The 20,294-nt window shown below is 43.1% G+C and overlaps 1 protein-coding gene across 1 annotated transcript in view; it reads left to right on the forward strand.

Moving 5' to 3' along the window:
• The window catches only part of C8G (complement C8 gamma chain), a 251,962-nt gene that overhangs the window by 134,507 nt on the left and 97,161 nt on the right, over positions 1–20,294 (forward strand). The window lies entirely within an intron of this gene.

Below are 20,294 nucleotides of genomic sequence, written 5' to 3' on the forward strand. Positions count from 1 at the left end.
TCTCTCAAACTCATGTTTGAGGCCCTCAAAAATTGGCTGGCCTTCCAGGGGAGAGCTCTTGTATGACTCAAAAAGCCATTGATGGTGTCTCTCACGGTTCTCATAACAGGAGTGGTAACATTAAAATAACACTGCACTTCTTCCAAAATTGTGTTCCTTAAATTTGCCGGCAGACCCTTCTTGAATTTATTTCCTTCATAATTTACATTGTGGGCCCACTCGCTGTACATCTCAAAACTGACATGGTGTTTAAAGATGAACGGGCATATTTCTGGGCTAGACCAGCACTTCCGATCTTGTATTTCTCTCAGACGAGCTGATGCAGTTCTCTCAAGATGATGTCTGGGAGCGTTACAATCCTGGGTGCTGGAGCTGGTGTGCTTCTGGCAGTGGGCGAGGGTAGGTGGTCTGGGAGGATGCTTTTCTCTTGTCGTGGCCTTATCGGGGTTGTCAACTCTTGTCGTGGCCTTACCAGGGTTGTCATCTCGTCCACCACAAGAGCATACATGTATTCTGCAGACGGAGAGGTTGAGCGTGGGGGGGCCCATGGTGTTCTTGGTGTTGAAAGCGGGAAGGTCAAATTCAGGCCACCCTCCTGCTCCTGCGTCGGAAATACAGGGGCAGGGACTCCAAGCAAAGAATAGATTCCCGCGATTTTCCTCTCCATCTTATCCATACGCCTATCCATATTGAACATGGTCTCCAAAAGAAGATCAATCTTTTGCACCGATGAGTTGTCAGGGATTTCGACACAACTTAAACCATTCAGCATACAGGTGACTGAGTTGGATCTTGTGCGAGGAGTGCTGTTGACATCTGTGTGGATGGGTGCTGGAGCAGATGAGCTGGGGTTTCTCAGCAGAGCAGCGTCGTGGATGGGTTCTGAAGCAGGTGTGCTGGGGGTTCCCAGCAGAGCAGTGTCGTGGCTGGGTGCTGGTTACTGGTGAAAAGTGATAAAACGGCGCAAAAAACTTAATAGGTGATCACTGTAAATTCAGTGAAGTGTGCACCACTACAATCCACACAATGATAAGTAACAATGATGAGTAATTAGCTAAGTTGCAGATCAATCTGTTCTCCTGTGATCGATCGGTGAAGATTCGTCTCGGGGGTTCACTAAATGGCTTTTAGTGCAGCAGAAGAGTACCAAAGATGCAAAGTTCTTTTGGGAAGATCATGTGACCAGGCTGTCACTAGATACAATTTGTGCACTACTAGTGAGAGGGAAGGGCTCAAAAAGGGGTGTGCCAGAGCCTGTTTCAGAAGAGGAAGGGGATTTGACTTGGTAAATGGTTGCTATAGAAACAAAAAATGCAAACCAGGGGGTGCGCTGCATTTTCTGGGGAGAAAATACTGTCCAAATACTGGACAGTCCGGTTCAATACTGGACACCTGGCAATCCGATTTTTTACCTAGAGCTAACATGCATGGAATATACCTGCTATAACGACCTATAAACACCTACTAACATGCACATTAAAAACCTCTTTGGCAATACTTGTACAATCTATGGGGTATGTGAGTCAAAGCACAAACAGAAGCGCTAAGTCTTTATTGAAACAGAAATCTCTCAAACTCACGTCAGCCAATCAAAGCTGAATGCTGGTTTGTGACATGCCGGTTTTCAGACACACTGCCCCAATCGTTTTGCTAAATATTTTATTAACATTTATTAATATATAGATGGTATAAGTATGTAGGGTGGTTCTCCACATAATTATTACTACTAAAGTGGTCTGTAAGAAGAAAAAAGGTGAAGATCCCGGCCATACTCAACATGGTAAGAAGTTAACAATGCAGTCGTTTTGTTTACATAGAGGTCGGTATTATTGGCTACTCAGGGTGCATTACCTTTGTCAGGGGGGCTGATCCACACCGAGAAAGAATTAGAAAAGCAGCCCAAACAGCCAGTCCCACTCCTCCAGTTTAAAGAATGTGAGAGACAATCCAGACATGAAAGTTACGTACAGTAGCTCCATAGTGTTAAATTAGGTTCAAAAGCAGGTTACAGAATAGGGAAAGAGAAGGACATTTTTAAACTTCTTTTGCAGTATCAAACTGTTTTGTTTTCTTATTATTAGGATAAGTCAGAAAGATGTGTTTATGAGAGAAGTGTGAAATTATGCTTGTGTATTGTGCTTTCTTTCTGTCTGTGTGTAACCAGTAACTATATTCAATTTTATTTGTTGATTAGGATATGTTTGGGAATATTTTTTAAAAAAATTGCTGGTAAAAACAACAAATAAACTGTCCAAACTATATGTCAAGAATCTATCTGCCACTTCTAATGTACCGTCGTTTTATTTTTGGGATGCCATGAAAAATTTAGTCTGCATTTGGGCTGTGGAAGAAGCTCCATTTTTGTACACTTGGGTCTTCTCATATGTAACAGTGTATATTACAAAAATAGCAGTTAATATTATTTGGAAAAGCTGTTGTTATCGGCTGCCTTAAGGACATTTGACTATCAATATGTTTTGGTTGTTGTTTGCATGTTCTCAGGATGGGTTGAAGCATACCCTTGTCAGCACACGGACGCACACTCAGTGGCTAAAAGGCTACTACATGAGTTCAAACCCAGATATGGAATACCTCAGCATATTTTTTTAGCCTAAGGCACACATTTCACTGCCGCTATAATCCAGGATCTGGATAACTTTCTAAGTATTATCTATCATTTACACTGCCCATATCATCCTCAGAGCGCAGGGAAAGTTGAGAGGACTAATGGGGTCCTAAAGAATAAAATTAGCAACATTTGTGCTGAAACAAAATTGCAATGGCCGGATGCGCTCCCTTTAGCGCTTATGTCAATCAGAAGTACTCCACAAGGCAAAACTAAATTACATTAAATTATAACGTGTAGGCCAATGGTTAGTGCTGGCACATTAGCATTAATGTTGTATGATCATGCTCTCACTGATGATTTAATCAGTGTGTATTGTGTGAGATTAATGAAATCTCTTAAATCTCTCCACTCTCAGGTACAAAAACTACAGTCTACTAAGGAGAACACAAAGCAGCATCCTCTCAATGAAGGCGATTGGGTAATGGTCAAGCATTTTCTATGCAAGAACGCTCTTCATCCCAGATGGAAAGGCCCATTAAAGTACTACTCACCACCAATACAGCACTTAAAGTGGCAGAGATCTCTTCCTGGATCCATGTTACTTACGTGAAGCTCGTCCCAGTACTACCCACAGTCGCGTCCAGTTAGCGTTTTGAAGGGCAAAATAAACCCTGACCGTTAACCCCTGGGGGAATAAGACTCCAGGCAAGGCCGGGTCTTATCCAAACAATTGTATTTTTCTTTCTTTCAGGACTCAATAATATTTTTATTCTTTAGAGTGTGTTTAAGTTAGAATTTAGGATGTATGCATCATTGGGCCTGCGAAAGTATCGCCCGCAGAGAGATGACAAAATTGTAGTGGGAATGCTCTGCGGAGCCTTGTCATTAATACAAATTTTTCTATGGTCCCTGTATTTCGCAGAAACAAATTCCCATGTCCCAGGCAACACTACAGTAAGCACCGTCTCACCCACAAATATCACTAAGTCTACCGGTACATCTCCGAGATAAGTGAGACCTACATTTAACCCCTTGGGACAAAGACAATATGTTTTTGGACACATGTAGAACAGTGTACAATAGATCTGGTATTCACGAATCTTGCTGGGTATGTGGGTATGTGCCTCATAACCAGGAATCACCGTGGATTGGCATCCCTTATACTCATGAAGAGTTAACACCTGCAGTTAATGAAATGCCACGATTACCCGAAATGATGAAAGGAAAATTCTCCAGAAAATATAACAGGATACCCTTGATGAATACAATCCCAATTGGAGGTTGTTACATAAGCAGAAATACCGGCAACATCCCATAGGTCAAGAGCTCCCTCCTAAAAACAAATAGTAGGAGCGCAGAGAGGAAAAAATGTTTAGGCAAACAATCCAGTTTTAATACTGTAGCACACTTTACATACACAAACTTACAATCAAGTGCTCCTGCATGTACGCTGGGGACCCCACACCAATCCAACGCTCCCAATGTACAGGCCTCCTTCACAATACACCGCGGATCACCACCGGAAACAGGAAACCGAAAGTGAACCCAGCGAGTGACTGTAGGCTAGGCGGGCTGTCTCGCGAGAGTGCCGAGCTTAGCTACACTGGCGACACACTTTATTCGAGCTTGGCTAGTCCCACGAATTCGGGTATACCCGGGTGTATTGAGGTTTGTGACTGTTTTCTGCCCGAGTACATTGAGTTATTTTCCAAGCAGGGATTGAAGCATTTTATTCCCGCTGGCTGCAATACTGCACAGTATATATATATAAACTGCATTACAATTCATGAATTTATGCCATCTGGTAGACACGCAAATCATTGCAGCCTATTAAATCCTAATCATTATCATTTAACAGATCAGCCGCCCATCAGCCAGGCATGAACCCAGGCTGGGAAGGCAAATGCAACGGGGCTTGTCAGAGGTTAGGAGTGGCGCATTCCAGGTATCTGCCAGGTACATACCGGGTATTTGCTCGAATAAAGTGTGTCGGTGCAGTAGGGCTGAGCACTCAATGCGTGAATCCTAAAGGGACCGTCTAGGTTAGGGATTCTTCCAACAAACAGTTATCACACTTAAACCTGGACGTGTGAACCTTGCAAAACCCTCTACACATTAATTAGCGCTTCATCAGAAGCCAAGTGGAAGTGCTCCCTCCTACCAACTAGTTATTTCCAACTAGGAATATATGTAAATAAAGAAAGAGGGCCAATTTCCTATTGGTACAAATGCATAGAAACTGTACACTAAATCTGACACAATACAGAGCGATACAAAAGGCAGCCATGAGATATATAGCCGAAAACACATCTTTATCAGCAGACACAATTTTTCGCAGATGTAGAAATTTAGTCTACCCCGTGGAGTGTATTTGGCTCTGTGGGAAATGGGCATATAGAGTACTGCCTTGTAAATGGATAGGGTCTTGTTATTTAGGAAAAGTGGTCCCTGCTTTTACTATCACCAAAAGAACTACCTACAGGGCATCACAGAAACAAGAGAGAAACACCCAATACTTCAGAGCTTAAAAGTGGTTTATGGAAAGAACAGTTTTTGGCTAATTTATTTCCAAATGTAGGAGTTGGGTTGCAATATGACAGACTCAATGTACTTGTAGATGTACTAGATGATGTTCTCAATTACTCAACTACAGCGATTGCATCACTAAACCAAGAGCAGGTTCAAAATAGACTATGGCCCTACAAAACAGAATGGCTTTAGACTATGTTTTGGCTTCAAAAGTAGGTGTATGTGCCCTAATTAAAGAACAATGTTGTGTTGTTTTTATCCAAGATCAGAGTGGCAAAGTGCAGCATGAACTAGACAAAATAGAAGAGATTCAAGAAAGACTTAGAAAGGGAGGTGACACTGAATGGGATCCTTTGGGGCTTGGCGGATGGCTTGGATCACTGGGAGCGAAAATGGTGAATGCCTTGCTCTGTGTGTTAGTGGTACTTGTTGTCATATATGTGTGTCACTTGCTGCAAAGGTATGATCCAAAAATGTGCTACCCCTTCTTCCACTCTGACGCCACTTTTTGTAGATGCTAACAGAAGCAGACCCCTGAAGAAAGAAGATACCAATGGCAGTGATCTAACTCTGCAAGACATTCTGGCCGCAGTGCCATACGAGACTATGACAGCAAAGGGCAGGCACCCTCTGTCATGGAGAGGGGGTATTAAAGGGGTTACACCCCATTTGGCCACCCCCTGCTCTCACCTGGGAGGCGAGGGATTAACTGGAATGATGTCCAGTACTGTTTTTATGCCCCTGCTTAAGCACCAAATGTGTATTCCCCTGTGACTATGTGTTTTCCCCATTCCAGTGTCTGCACCAACACTCACACTGGGATCCACCCGGGAGGGAAAGGGTTAATGTTAGTTTAGTAATTATAGCCATTTGTTCTCTTTTCCTGCCTTTGCAGGCTCCATTTTGCAGTTTCTCCATAGGTCACCATTGCAGCTCCATGTAATCCTATAAAGATTCCAGCAATTTGGGCCCGTTCTCGTAGAAGACCTGCAGGTGGCGCCTGAGAGGAGGAGCGGCGGTTCCCCATTGAATGTCAATGGAGCCATACATTTCAATGGGGATTCCTCGACTCAGACCTCCAGGAACGGGTTGGCAGCCATCCAAACCGCAGACCGCAAAAGCAGAAACATTGTCTTGAAGAGAGCTTTGATCACTCCCCGGTCAAGTTCATGTTCAATTGGCATGGGAAACTTAGGTTCTAGGGCACCCAGGAATAAAATTATTTTTGCCCCTAGACCCTAGGAACCCCCTCACTCGACCCCAACTGGGTCCGAGAGTTAATGACCCCGGTTAAGGGTCGCGCTCACTAGAAGGGTCGCACCATAGACTTTAATGGCGGAGGTAAAAGCCGCGAGTAAAAACAGCTAAGTCAGAATGAGCAGAAACCTGGAGCCCATAACTCCGGTTCTGTTCAACCTAGTGGGCTGGGATTCAGTCACCATGTAGTCCTAGTTCTGTCAGGATTGCATGGCAAATACCGACCCTCTCGGAGCAATAGAACAGAGTCAAGGTAATTGCAAAGTTTGGGTTTCTGCCATTAACTTGCATGGCGGAAAAAAGCCTCTTTGGAAAATGTGCTTTTAAAACTGTAATTGTGTATCTCCGGTTCGTTCTGTCCCAGTGAGCTGAAACTTGGCCACCATGGAGAGTCCCCTCCGACATGAGGGTCTGGCAAGTTTCAACCCGCTCGGCCCAGTCGAACGGATTATTTTATTTTTTCAACTTTGTCTTTATTAGTTTTTTGTGCATACATACATGGGAAAAAGTACTGTCGATAACTGTCCACAGTAGGCACAACTGTCTGGAACATACCACACAGAACGGACACGTGATGGGGAGACGACAAGACAACACAGCTACAGAACCAGGACGACGAAGGAGAGAGGGGAAGGGGGAAGGAAGGGGGGGGGAAGGTAGGGGGGGGGCAAGGTCAGGCGATGAGTATCCATCTTTGTATTCTGGAGTCATTTCCATCAGGTACTAGCTCCAACCCTATTGAAGCACCCGACAGTCTGCACGAGAGATACTACTTCCACTCTTTTAGCGAATCCCAGAGGGAGCTACCTAAGGGGGTGGGTCTTCCCTAACGTCAGCCCGTCCTATCTGGCTCCCAATCAGCCATTGAAGGAAAACTCATTTACTTCAATCAAAGCCAGATTGTGGCATTATTCACCCCCTGGATATCTGTCTGGGCCAACCACGGTAACCAGACCTTTTGGAATTTATCACCCGTATCGTTAACTAGGCTTGTTAGTTTTTCCATGTGGCATATGAAACAAATTCTGTTCCTGATTTTTGCTAATGAAGGAATTGCGTTATGATTCCACAATGCTGCGGTCTCGGAGCAATAGAACGGAGTCAGGGTAATTGCAAAGTTTGGGTTTCTGCCATTGACTTGCATGGCGGAAAAATCCTCTTTGGAAAATGTGCTTTTAAAACTGTAATTGTGTATCTCCGGTTCTGTCAGTCCCAGCAAGCTGAAACTTTGCCACCATAGAGAGTCCCCTCCGGCATGAGGGTCTGGCAAGTTTCAACCCGCTCGGCCCTGTCGAACGGATTATTTTAATATGTGTAGATATTAAAGAATATGTTGTTTTGCAAGGCTGGTATAAAATCCCGGTAAAGTTACTAGCCCTGCTTTATGTTAATGTTCAGGAGGCCGACCCTTTGTCTACAACAGCCCCCCTGATCAAAGGCTTGACCACTCTGATTGTGTACAATAGGGCAGAGAAACGCAGAGCCTGAGTGGTCTGTAAGAGCCATAGTTCACACTTACAGACAAAGGGTTTCCTGGCCAGATATATGTCTGGTTGACTTTTAGGCGCTCTGTCTTTAGTGTGGGGTTATAGAAATGAGACCCCAAGGGTCAGAAGTGCGCATGTGCCAACTAACTGGGTGCTTGATCCAATAATGCTTCCCACGTTAGCTGGCAAGGAGGGATTGGGTGCAGATAATTGTCACCCAATGTCTGGCACCCAATGCTAGGGTATAGGACTGGAATCCCATATAAACCAGTATCAGCCCTATACCCATTGTCTTCATGGGGTCTTCGTTATTACATCTACTTGAATTCCTGCTGACTGAATGAATTGCCAATCCTGTACCTGATTGCTTCATTGCCCAACCCTAAGTAAGTGTATATTCTTGTATGTTATTTGTATAATTCTGTGAATTCACCTTCTTTAAGGAATAAACTATATTTATTATATCTAAGTCGTGTTCAATTCAACCCAGTTATTTGTGTATATTATAACCCTTCACAAGTTGCCATGACACCCTCTTCCTCTGACTATGACAACAAAGTGCAGGCACTCTCTTCCTCTGATTTATACCAACGAGCACTATCAGATGATGGAGCACCCCAAAATACAATGTGTGTCTCTGGACTAATATCATATCAGTCATTCTCAAAAGGAGTGTTTTAAGAATAAAAAGGGGGGACTGAGAAAGTGACATAGGGGGTCTCAAGTAAACAGCACTAGGATCAAAGCAGCCATTTTGGTCACATTTAAGCAGCCATTTTGTTCACAGCCATTTTGATGTGTTCTTGTCCCAGTCTTTTATCCATTTTGATGTGTTCTGTCTTTGTGTGTCATCCATTTTGATGTTTGTCTACATGAAAGCATGAAAGCAGTTTGGGTTTGAAAGAATGTTTCGCTCTCAGCACATTGTTGATACCAGCCCTGGCCAGCCCAGCTGCAGAAGAAAGGAGGGTGCGTACAGCCTTGAGAAGTGGGATTAGAGTTAGAATCGACTTCTTAACATTCAAGTGTCTGGTGGAATCAGAGATAGAAATCATTTCTCACATTCACCCCATTAAAGAATACACAAACACCCAGATGCGTAATATAGGGAAAAGGTTACTGAGCTTGAATAATGATTTTAGCTGACTTTCTCAGTTTCATTTGTTTTTTATAATACATTTCAATTATTTTCTATGACGTAAAAACCACCCCATAAAGGCGGTGTGAGCTTTAGTATTGGGGTTTAAATGTATTATATGCCAGAGAGCTTTGTTTATAAGCTATGTACATTTATGGCGCTATATAAATGAAGACATACAATGAAATACAATAAGCTGTCTCCTATGTGCACCTGTATGCCAATAAACTCACTCGTTATTCTGTTAATATTGAATCCTAACTTATATATTTTTTATTCACGCTTTCACACAGTTATCGTGCCCATTGTAAGGCAAAAGGTGTAAAGCGGAGTCCCAAAGTCACAACAGAGTAAGTATTTTTGTTTTCTTTACTATACAGTATGTACTGTAATTACACTATTACTGGTAAAATGCATTAGTGTGTTTTACAGTAATTTTTTGCTAGCAATTATTTTAGAGAAAAAAAAATTGTCGTCTATGACTCTAATAACGTCTTGTATGCATGTTTTTAATATGTGATCAATTTTTACATTCTTAAAATCACTAACTTTTTATTTCGACTGTATATGTGTATGAGGTAGCATCGTCTAATTTTTTGTGGGGGGGGGGGTTACACTATTGAAAACCTTCACCTTTTGCTAGGCTTGGTCTGCTTTGCATACTGCTTATGGAAATATCTCAGACACACACCCATGTTATTTACAGTATGTACCGCAGGGAACCTTTATTGTAAAACTGTTCAAATGATGTCTTTGAACTACAGTGTATTATCCTGCACACTCGGACTGGCAAAGTTGCACCTTCCCCCCTCACAAAGCATAGCAGAAGGACATTCAACAGCTTATCGACACCTCCCCCAGAGCGATACAGGACATTCACACATTCTCATTCTTTTTCAGACTGCATTGCATATGACAAACTGTTGCCTGTTATTCAGGTAATACAAGATTAACTTGTAATTATTTTAGTGAAAATTTGGGTCCTACTGTAACAAATTGTTCTGTTTTCCTTTACACTGTAGGACAACAATGCTTCTGGTGGACCAAATCAGTGAAGGGAATGATGAGCGGTGAGCAGCAAGAGTCAAAACTGCTCTAGAAAAAACTTACAATATAACAGCATCTGAGAACAGCATCAGGCAGATGAGATGCAAATTGGGATGGAAATATGGACCTGTAAAGTAAGTGTCTTACTGTAACAAAGTACAGTACTGTATATTGCAAATAGTACGACATAAACTACAGTAATAATACCCCCCTGTATGCAGAGTGCTGTGCTGTAGTTAGTACTGGACAGTAGGTAAAAGTGTGGTTTCACTGAACCTGTAAAATTATTCCTTGTCATTACAGAGCGTATCCTATGATAATGGACGCCAACAAGATCCAAAACAGTGGACCAGGCACGGGCATGGATCAAAAGTGGCGAGACTTTTAAGGATGTCATCTTTACTGATGCTCAAGAGATTTGCCACTTTTGCATTCCACAAAAAAGGACGCCCATCTCTGAAGCCGCATCCCAAGCACCCAGTGAAGGTGCATGTGTGGGGTGCGATCTCTAGACGTGGACCAGGATGCCTCATTATCTTTGACGGTAAAATAATGCACAAAGTCACATGCTTTGGCCTTATGCACTGTACAACTATAGTGTACAGTATTTGGTACCTGTAGACGGACGCTCAGAGAGGTATGCAAGGGAGGCTGATTAGGGTGAAATTAAATAAGCCTTTTATTGCACCTTTTCCTTAACATCAGGAAACCATCCAAACAAGGGGTAAACAAAGCTTCTATTCACTTGGGAGTATTTCTAGTGAGATACAATGCAATTCACAACTCCCTTAGATAAGCATGTCTCTCAAACACATAGCATGAAATGAACAGATATAAAAAGTCTTGGTTATAAAAGTCTTATCTGTTAGCTGACTGCTGTAGGTGAAGCTTCTCTGCTCTCCTGGAACCTAACCCGTGTGTGCACAGAAAATGTCAGCATCTAGGTTTAGAAGTCTTATTTGTCAGCTCCAGAGATCTGTGTTCTCTTGGTCTGTCTCTCCTGGGAGACTAAAGAACCTCTGCTCTGTCTCCAAAGTTCAGCTCACACATGAGCTAAGGAGTCACTTCCTGTCTCAAAGGCAGGCTTTTTCTACCACCTGTAATCAGGCAGGTGGTGTTAGTTAATTTGCTACCAGCAGTTAACCACCACACTGCTGGATTAGAGGCACATTTGTGAACAGGGATAAGTCCCCTGCTACAGTACCCTAATGTAAAAAAAATATTTTCTTGTTCCAGGAATCATGGATAAAGTATTTTTCCAAGAGAAAATAGTCCCCCCAGATTGTTGAATACATTAGACATGATTTCCCATCTGGTCACCATTTATTCTGGGAAAATGACCCTAAACATACTGCCTCGTTTACCCATCTTCTTGCGAGCTGTATCAACTGGGTTAAGACGCCACCGGAGTAAGTTCTCCAGTGTACTGTAAGGTAACTTTTTCTCATTGTTTTACACTGTTTATATCTCTTAAACTAATTCACCTTTTTCCACCCTTCAATTCCAGATCCCCAGATTTGAATCTCATCGAATTGGTATGGCATGCAATGAAGGATCATTTCCGAAAAGTTGTGAAAATGTCCGAAAAAGGATGAATTAGCAAAAGGAATAATGAGTTTCTGGAACGACATACTCACCGTACAAAGATGCAATAACTATATTGATCATATTGCTAGTGTGTTGCCCGTTCTTTTACAGCGTAATGGGCAGGCCACCGGAATGTAGAAAGGTACTGTACTGTACTGTAGTAAGGTAAGTACAGATACAGTAAGTATGATACAGGTAAGTATGGCACTCAAAATAACCATTTTATGACAGCCCTTCCTTTCCATTTTCTACTGTACAGTATATACAGTATTACATGCAGTACAGTATGTACACTGTACAGTACATTTATATTAGACGTGTGTGCTGTCTAACCTACAGTAGTATAGTTATACAGTATATAGTTACAGTACAGTATACAACAAAAGAGAATATATATTACATTTTGTTACGTTGGTACTACACTCCCAGAAGACTAAAGCAGATGTTCCCGGGGACCTCGGACAAATGCTAGAGGGGGTGTGGACAATTAGGGGATTTGGCACATATATGGTGGTATTGCCCAGTAATGCAGGCGTATTGGAGGACAGTTTTAAATTAATAAAAGATGCGATTGATATCAAAATCCCGCTAGACCCAACTCTGATTATTCTAGCTAAACCTATGGAGGATGTGAATAATTATACACAAAGATTGATCCTTCATATTCTAATAGCAGCTATATGCGCTGTAGCAGCGGCGTGGAAAAAGACACTCCCGCCCTCCAGAAGAGAGGTTATTAGAAGGGTCAATGATGTTCAATTAATGGAGAAACTTACCTCATTTCTGAACCCCACCACTAGGAAGTATGATAGAGTCTGGGAGCCCTGGGATGCTGGATAGGGACCCGCTCCCAGAGGGAGAGAGGATATGGGAGGGCTGAATGTAAAATATGGTGTTTACCAAATGTTGTATGGCATGTAATGTGACAGTTGTTTTTCGTGAGAACTTTGATACAAAATGGTTGTTACCCCCCCCCCCCCCCCCATCTTTTAATTTTTACCTCCCAAAGGCGCTGGGCATCTGTGTCCTCCTGGTCTCTGATGTATATATTTATATAGCGTCTACAGCTGTTCTTAGCGCTTTAAAAGAGAGACAATGCAGTTCAGGGAGTTAGAACACAATAAGATTAGAGAATAGGAAAGGAGATCCCTGTCCCGGAGAGCTTACAATCTAAATGAGGATATGTGAGATTTCTGTATCCAACGCCTGGACTCTTGAATACCACATTCACTTAGACAAGGGGTGCGCAAACTGGGGGGCACGCAAGATTTTTCAGGGGGGGCGCAACGGTTACAGAAGCCCCGTGTTTCCCCCCCCCCCAAGGCATTTAAATGACATGCAGGGGGATCACGTGAGGCCCCTGCAACGCCCCTTACCTTGTCTTCGGCACGCGTCGCCATGGCAATGCGGCATCAAATGATGCTGCTGGGTCACGTGACATCACGTTGCCACGTGACCCTGCGGCATCATTTGACGCCGAAGACAGGGTAAGTAGCGGGGCACGAGCAGAGGGGGAGAGCAGGCAGGGGAGTGCAGCGGGGAAAGTTTGCGCACCCCTGACAGACTAAGTTTTTCAGGGCAAAGATTTCCATCTCCCTAGGTTCTCTTTCATGGTGAACTCTCTTCTCTCTAATCTATGTACAGTACTGCGTCACCCAAGTATTAAATATGGGCCTCTGTTTTCACTATTTGCTACTCACCACTTTCAGTGCAACAACAACGAATCGTGTGTTTATTTTAACCTTATGCCTTACTACAGAAAAGAGGAGATTTGCCTTCTCAGTACAAGTGTGTGCATAATGTTTCAATAAGTATTAACAAACAGCCTAAATGGACACAATGTGTGAGCACACAGAGAATGTATGGACAGGCCACAGAACATTCCGACCTGACACAATGTTACATTTGGGCGCTGTGACGCACATTCAGATTTTCTTTCCAACGATCGCTTTTGTTTTTCAGAAGCCCCCAGGTGAGATCACACCGGCCTGGATGTAAATGGAAAGGCTCAGGAGGACAGTTCCGTTTTAATAACAAAATAAATAATATTTCTTTTTGTGGTGAATATAAGCCAATTGTACCATTTATTTCAGTGGTTTTTGTATCAAACCGACAATATTAGTGCTGTGCAGAGACTGTGAGAAAACATCAAAGGCAACTTTCTTGTCAAACTTCTGCAGATACAGTACCCTGCATGTCTTCAACAGGTACCTGCTTCAAGCTCCCCATTGTCAGCTTCACATAAGGATTCTGGGTAGTGCCATGCAAATGAGCACACAATGTGCGATACTCGGCTTCCGATCCACTTTCTGCTGTCAGTGGCAGGAAACAGGGGCCGCACAGTACAAATAACATTCACCAGGGCAGTCTAACACATGCAGTGAGGGTGGGTGACAAGTAGTGGGTGACAGGGGGATGTGACATAGGGGGGTCTTCATGCCGATGCGTTCCCTATTGTCCCACTCCTCTTCCTAGAACTAGTGTCACTCACAGGAGAGGAGTGGTCAGGGCCACCAACTGCTTTCCTAGACCCAGTACTAAAGTACACCCAGTCCCGGCATGTTAACAGGGGAGGGAGGCTGTAGGTGCAGACAAGCAGCTCAGCAATGTGGGGGTCACTACTCCCTGTTGACAGCCCAACGAGTGTCCTCCCCCACCCTCTTTACCTCTCAGTCCCCCTATCTCTCCCCCTCCCACTCCTCTCTGCCGGCAGTGGATATACAGAGTTGAGTGCAAATAGCCGCACGGCTATTCTCAGTTGAGTGCAAATATGCACGGCTATTCACAGTTGAGCGCAAATAGCCGCACGGCTATTCACAGTTGAGTGCAAATAGCCGCACGGCTATTCGCACTCAGTAGAACTTAACTGAGTGCGAATAGCCGAGCTGTTATGAACAGGTTTCTATGCCTTTATTCACTAGAAAACAATCAGAAAGTCTTATAGCTCAGTGGATATGCTGCAGGCCATTAGCATGGTGGACTGGGGTTTGATTCCTGGCAGGGATGTTTATTTTTTCCATTTTATTTTCTACTGAGTGCGAATAGCCGTGCGGCTATGAACACTGTAATGTCAGTAGGTGTTTCGCACGGCTATTCACACTCAGTAGAAAAAAAAAATGGAAAAAAGTAAACACCCCAGCCAGGAATCGAACCCTGGTCCACTATGCTAATGGCCTGCAGCATAACCACTGAGCTATAAGACTTTCAGATTGTTTTTAGTGAATAAAGGCATAGAAACCTACTGACATTACAGTGTTCATAGCAGCTCGGCTATTCGCACTCAGTTAACTCTGAATATCCACTGCCCTCTCCGCCGCCGGGCCCCGGCAGCCCTGGGAGCAGGGCAGTATTCAGGAACGCACTAACATCAAACATCTCACCAAAGGGAGCACGGAGAAGCTCTGATACGCAGCAGCAATGTCCCAAATCCCTCTGCATCAGGTAGAAAGGGTGAGCGGGCTTCCAGGGTCCATCGTAGGAGAGGGCAGGTAAAGCCACCATGGGCCTTTTACCCACTGATGTATGGATTCTCCAGTGCTTTAGCCAGCTGTATGATTGTGTCTGCCTGCCAGATGTTATACTTTTGTTACCATGGTCCTAGGTAAATAGGTTTACACCATCCCAGACCTGGTGTCTAAATGGAGAAAAAAGTTGGTAAGAAAAGCAGAAATTGGCACAACCCAAGAAACTCATCCAATAAAATGTCCTATATCTCAGTGCAACCACTGACAAAACTGCATGCAGATGTATGTGAAATAGAGGGTAAGAAAACATGGTTAGCAGGACCCCCGTACCTTCCATCCCATGCAGCTTCTAAACCAGATTTGCCTTGTTGATGGCCACTCAGGCGTCCTCCTGGTTGAGCTCTGTTCGCAGTTTCCGGATCTCCGTCATCCCGGGTATACCGTCGCTGTCTTGACCTCACCACACAACGCGTTTTGTGTCAACTGGACACTTCTTCCCCTGAACTCACTCTACGAGGACGCCAACTAAAAGTTAAGACTGGTAGCTATTTTTCATCTTGACAACTGGGACCTTTTCCTGTTACATCTAAGGACATTTGTTTGGCGGTTGGGCTGTTTTCTATAAAGAACCCGATCCTGTGGGGGTACTCACACCTATAGATGTATTAGATCTTTTTCTTAACATTTGAGTGTTATATGTTTCCATGATTTGACACATAAAAGATTGTTTTGTGATTAATTAAGTCTTTGTATTTCCTCTTCTTGCGCCCCTTTTGTGTTTATATGTATGTGGATTTGCACTGCTGATCACGGGAGATTGGGAGCAGCAAGGAGAAATAACTTGGACATAGAAGAGAGAGAATTTAAAGGGACAGCGCACACTGAACTCTTTTTGCTATAGATCTCATCAAATCAAGCACTGATCTCAGTTTTAAGAGTACATTGGTCAACATCATAGGCGCTATTCTTGCTTTTGAATGGTATATGCTTCATGTCATGTTAGACGCTGCCTATGTTGTCCCTAGCATAATGGGCTTACAAAAAGACCAGAATGCATTGCAGTGGGGTTTAGCAAATGTAAAGCAAGAATAAAATCCGATGAGGTTTTGGATTGTCGTTGCTATGACGACCAATTTCACGACATCAAGCGATGCTCTGTCCTGTTCAGGGTCAGTTCTCAGTCCTGCATGGTACACAACCTGACCCTTGTAGCAGGAAAAAGATGGAGGGGAAGAAAGCAGAGGGCCCTCTATCAATATCATTCTTTACTCGGTCTAGACATCCTCATGGACAATTCAGTGGAAAGTAGTGAGAAGTGGTAATTCTGGGGACTATTCCTCCCGTGTACAGTATGCGTTGAACCGAGAAGCAAGAGATGTGACTAAGGGGGGTGGTTCTAGGGTGACAGGACAATATAATTCATATATAGGGCCATAACACATTATGGGCCCCCTTCACTAAGTGGTGCGAAACCATAAGGCGCCTTTTAGGTTATTAATTTAAAGCTCAAAGAGGTTTTACAGATTAATACCTATTGGTAAATCTGGGCTAAAGTCCCAACAGTGATATGCTCATATTCCCTGCGCCTTTCCTTCCTCTGAGGAACCAAGTCATAAAATCAAACTCGTCTCCCCCCAAATGGCGAAGTCCATGAGTGAGCTAAACCTGTGAGCTATTGAGATCTAGAGGTGACAATCGTGTTACCCTTTTTGTTTGCTTTGTTCCCCAATACTGAAGTCCTGAATCCTAGAGGTTGCAGACCCCACATATTTTTCTTGTGCAGTCAAGTCCTGAGGGTGACAGGCTCTTTAACCATGGCTTAGACAGGAGGTCCTACAGATAACAGACTTTGTAGAGCTGTGAGTTCCCCTAAGCCAACAAGCAAAAAAGATACCTCTCTCTGAATCCCTTCTCTCATACCCAAAAGGTGACATTGCGCTCTGCTTTCAGCCCAAACAGTTTACCAACTGCTATAACACATCATATGGAATATAAAGGTTATCACAATATCTGCAGCATTTTATTTCATGGTAACACATACTAGAATGTTCAATTAGCAAATGCTGAATACAAATATACACATGTTTAGGTAGAATGACAGGAGTCATTTTAGGATTTAGAGCCCCAGTGCCGGAACTCCCGGTGACAAAGTCACTGGGTCAAACGCAGTACAATTCGTTTGTAAAGTATAGTGAGATTAGAGGGATAGGTCAGGCAGTGATATAGAGAAATGGCAGCTCGGACTTTGCTGATGTACTGTATACAAAGGTCCTAGAAATAACACTGAATAGAACAGTCTGTGCTAATGTCTCAAAACACAAGGCTGCCACCCGCAACTATGATAGAAAGAATGGTGCAGATTGCAACAATGTTATTTCAGTCCAGTGTCATTCGTAGCCATTACATACTTTAATACTGGGTTTTGCTAGTCAGCGAAATCTGTTTATTTCTCTCTTACATGTAGTGAGGAAGAATTAGCCAAAGCTCAGGAACTCCCCAATGACTCCACACAACATCCCTTACCAAAATCTATGTACCAACCCAAAGCCGCCTGCCACCACCAGGACAAGGCGCAGACAGACACCAGGGCCACTCTAGGCCAAAGAGTTGGCAGGTACCTGCTGGGTGCAGAGTGGGTGATAGTGACAAATGAAACTGCAGAGCCCTGGAGATGGGACCAACATCGGGCACCACTGCGCCAGCATCATGGAGAAAGAAAAGTGCAAACAGCACATACTGTACTGGCAACTAACGTGGGAGAGGGGGCAGCTAGCGCCCGCTCTGCTCCGCCATCCAACCGCAAATACTGAGAGAGTTCAATAAAAACACAATGTGGCGCAGAAAACCTACGCTTTCTGTTGATGCCTCCATTACACATTGGATAAGTGCAGCCACTGAAATGTATTTGCAGAGCCCATACACAGGCACATACAGTATTTGGGTTAATTTAATATGTAAAGCTCAGTATGTTCTGCCAGATCTGTGCAAATATGCAGCAATCTTTTAATGAGCTTCTTTATTTGTGTGGTTCTTTGACCATATGCAAACAATGAGGTAAAAAAATAGGCGCTCCCACTCACCAATGTGATAGGTGTAGTGAATCAAGTGACAAATTCGTGACTTTATATAATGCAAGGTGAATAACTGATCAGTAATCGTGTTATGTAGAAAAAATTCTAATGAAAATACACGGTTGTAACCCTCTGCTCTGACCCTCTGGTAGGGATGGTCTTCGCTGGTCCCAGAAAGATGCAACTACAGCTCAAAGGAAACAAGGAAGTATTCTTCAAAATCCAGGGGGAGCGTAGGAGAAATTCAACCCCGAAAAAGAACACACAGAAATATCTAAGTGTAGATGTATTGAAAATGTGAATTACAAGAAAACTTGTCCCTTGTGTGGTGCCTACTCACAGTGCGGTAGGTTTATATGGGCGTATCCAATACCATGGCAGTGTGTTCCTATATGTTGGAGTCAGGTAGTTGGTACCTCAATATAGAAAAGAGAGAGGGACCATTGTGCAGATCAAAAAATAAAACTTTATATGTAAAAAAAGGTATAAGAATCGCACTCACAATGTGTACGATGTTTAAAAGCATTAAACACACCCATGTATGTGTGCGATGTCGTGAGTTCTCTCACCTCCATGTCTCAGCGGGTGTTGCTGGTGGTCCACTCCGGAGTCCATAGTATATTATGTATTCTCACTGCAAATACAATTAGAGGAGGTGAAGGGGCATATGGACCCCACAGTTCCAGTTAACCTAGGACACTGAAGGCAAACTGCTCATAACCCAAAAGTCAACAGAACAGAATATTCTGTAAATACGTAATCAGAAAATCTTTGTTACCACAAGCTAGCAGTTAATGGGGCGATTCACAAAGCAGTGATAACATCAGCGCTGTTGTGTCCGAATCTGATTTTTTTTATCACACTTTAAAACATGAAGCCAAGAGCGGGATTCACTAAGAAGTGAAGGTCATTTTTTTTAAGGCCGATAAAAAAAAGTCACTATCGTGCAACCTGTTTTTTTGTATCAGTGCTATCGTGCCAATAATTCTATAAAATGCAGCCTGTAAGAGTTGCATGGAGGCGCTGCGTCTCCATGCACGGCTCTTACAGGTGATCGTACAGTAAAAATATAGATTTTAATAATAGTGTACATGAGCAGGGGGTCTCTTGAGCTGAACCACATTGGTTTCAGCCTCGGGGACCCCCAACTTCCTGAGATACAGGCCCCGGTCTGGGGTGATGTCCCCTAACCCCAACCACTAGCCAACACATCAATTAAAACCAGTAGCCAACAAAATAAATAATTAATTAAAAACACTAAACAATCGGAAAATAGATAAAAACAAATCCTCAAAATGACAGACAATTTAAGCCAAACAATAAACAGAAAATTTAAAACCAACAATCAATAGAAAAAAGCATTTGCCAAAAAATGAATTGGCTGTTACTGTATTGATCTGTACCCTAAACGGCCCAGATTAATAGATTATCAGTCAATGGGCAATTAAAAACAGAAATACAATTTAAAAAACCTGTAAAAATAAAATTACATACATTTAATATTTTTCTTCCCTTTAGAAGCGATGAACCTCCGAATACCGGTAATTCTGCATTCTCTCGTACCACAACGTCATCAAAATCAATCCAACGCCATCAATCCAACGCCAAGATCTGGAACAGGTAACAAAATTCTTCTTTGTTTTATCTTGTATTACCGTCTTCTTTCTTCCCCTGTCATTATTTATTTATTTTCTGTAATCTCCTATCTTCACCTGTCAATCCAGAACCCCATGGTAAATCCACAATACGATGTTGTCTCATCGGCTTCTTGAGGTAAAATGAGACGTCGAGGCCTTATATAGGGCCTGTGACGTCACATTTTATGCTCAGATGGTACATCTCCAATCTGATTGAACGCTGTATGATGTGCCCGCCTCTGTTATTTTAGTAAGGATTTGACATCTCCAATGGACTTATGTCACATCCTTAAAACCACACAGCTATATCACCTGGTATTACAGTCAATGGGATTGAAGACAATCCCGTTGGTTGCTATACCATGTGATAAGTTACATTAGTTCAAAAGGATGTGACATTATCCCTTAAAGTAGCATCACCTCCTTTTGGGCCCAGGGTGGATGGTTAAGCCTCCCGGGGGGATAGCGGGGGAGGGTGGGTTCACCCTTTAATTACTATAGCGGTTAT

This window comes from Ascaphus truei, chromosome 21, assembly GCF_040206685.1.
Source record: "Ascaphus truei isolate aAscTru1 chromosome 21, aAscTru1.hap1, whole genome shotgun sequence".
In the NCBI taxonomy this organism is placed as follows: Eukaryota; Metazoa; Chordata; class Amphibia; order Anura; family Ascaphidae; genus Ascaphus; species Ascaphus truei.